The sequence below is a fragment of the Mustelus asterias genome, chromosome 9 (assembly GCF_964213995.1).
Source record: "Mustelus asterias chromosome 9, sMusAst1.hap1.1, whole genome shotgun sequence".
NCBI classification, from domain to species: Eukaryota; Metazoa; Chordata; class Chondrichthyes; order Carcharhiniformes; family Triakidae; genus Mustelus; species Mustelus asterias.
In genome coordinates, this window is record NC_135809.1 from 37,038,116 (window position 1) to 37,040,226 (window position 2,111).

Sequence of the window (2,111 nt, forward strand, 5' to 3'; positions counted from 1 at the left end):
ACTAATTCTGACCTTTTGCTTGTTGCCAGTTCCCAGATAATTAAAATTAAAATTTAAAGTGCTAGGAGACTGGTGCTTTTTGGTGGTGAAAGCCGCCTTCAGCTGACAAGCTGTAGGTATGGGCTGGTTATAAAACAGCCTCCTGGGCAAACAGGGGGGGCTCCAAATCACAACTTTCCTGCCCAACTCCATTGTAATTAACATAAGACTTATTGAGAGCACGAAGTTTGCATGGGCGGTTCTCAAATTTAAACTCCACTTGTAAATAATGTGCGTTGATTTTACTTTGCTCATGTAAGCATCATAGTTACTTGTTGAGATTAGGGCGGCACGGTGGCACAGTGGTTAGCACTGCTGCCTCACAGAACCCGGGTTCAATTCCCAGCTTGGGTGACTGTCTGTGTGGAGTTTGCATGTTCTCCCCGTGTCTGCGTGGGTTTCCTCCGGGTGCTCCAGTTTCCTCCCAGTCTGAAAGACGTGCTGGTTAGGTGCATTGACCCAAACAGGTGCCCAAATATGGTGAATAGGGGAATTTCACAGTAACTTCATTGCAGTGTTAATGTAAGCCTTGCTTGTGACTAATAAATAAACTTTACTAGCTCAGTCAGAGAGCTAACTAGACTGGCACCACATATAATTGGCACGCATTGATGATTACAGGGAAGTTGGGACATTTCTTTATTGAGGAAGAAACAATTGTGTTTTTTGTATTCACTCTTTATTGGATGTTCAATGCAGCCCACCACAAACATGCCACTGAGTTAATCTCTAAAATTGAATCTGCTGTCAGGTTCATGAACAAAATACTATTTTCAAAGTTCGCAGAACTTGTTTGTTGTCTTACTGATGTGAAGCGTTTGATGTAAGTTTGCCGAACTTGTTTACTTTTTAACTGATGCAAGCGTCTGTGCATAATGCAGATAACTGCATGAAGCTAAGCTGCTGACAATGTGAATTCAAAGCTCGAGTCCCCACATCCTGCAAGTTTATGACTATTCATTTTTGTTCCGTTAGAGAATGGCAGGCTGAAAAGGCCAACTGAAATCCTGCAGCTGAAAATCCAGTGCATGCTGCACGCCAATAAAACAGCCCACCAGAAGCACCAACTTGAAAAATCAGCTCCAATACCCTTCATGTAATGCAAGGGTGTGCTGTCCAGCTGTTTATCATAAACTAATAATGTACTTAATGCACTATGTTCATTTGAGCGCACTACTTCTAAGTGAGGACCTATTAAAAGAAATAGTTGTACAAGTCTCAGCGAGGATGCCTGAGAAGCTCAGTGTAATTTCAGAGTGCTCAATGTCTATGCCTTACAGATGTAGTGGTCTTTTCTCAGATGTTTTATACTTTACCATACTCTTCCTGCCACTTGTCCAAAGGCAGTGGTTGAGAAGGGGTTGGCAGTGCTATCTACCTCTTCCTGTGCTCTTGCTCCTGGAGATTGTGTTCTACAACGGTTTCTATGTATGGAGATTGTTGTACTGCTGGGAGGTCTTGTCTCCAACTCCCACTTTAGTGCCTGTCCCTAATGTATTTCCAAGCATGTTAAAATCAGCTTTTATCTTATCTTGCAGGCTGGGCTATAATGACTCTGATGATTCATGGAAACATTCCTCAGATGTGTTTCAATGGTGTTTGTTGCATTTGGGTTTGAGATCTTCTCGCAGGTGTTGTTACTCTAAGCTGCCCTGTGGTCTGCAATTCAGCCCTTGTCTGCAACAACATTGTCTAACTAGGTGGTTGAATCTTCAACTTGAGTCAGAATGGCTGTATTTCAGATAGATTTCTGAGACTTAAGCTGAAGGTTAGAAGCGAGACATGGAAAAGCTGTGCGCACCCCCACCCCCATAACCCCACACTCCTCCTCTCCCAGATTCAAAGCCTCTTCTCTGGAGGTCCTGCATCAGGTATTGAGGGCCCACCGTGACATGTCACTTCCAAAGGATGGGCGGCACGGTGGCACAGTGGCTAGCACTGCTGCCTCACAGCGCCAGGGACCCAGGTTCAATTCAAGCCTGGGGTCACTGCCTGTGTGGACTTTGCATGTTCTCCCCGTGTTTGCATGGGTTTCGTCCGAGTGCTCCGATTTCCTCCCACACTCCAGTGAT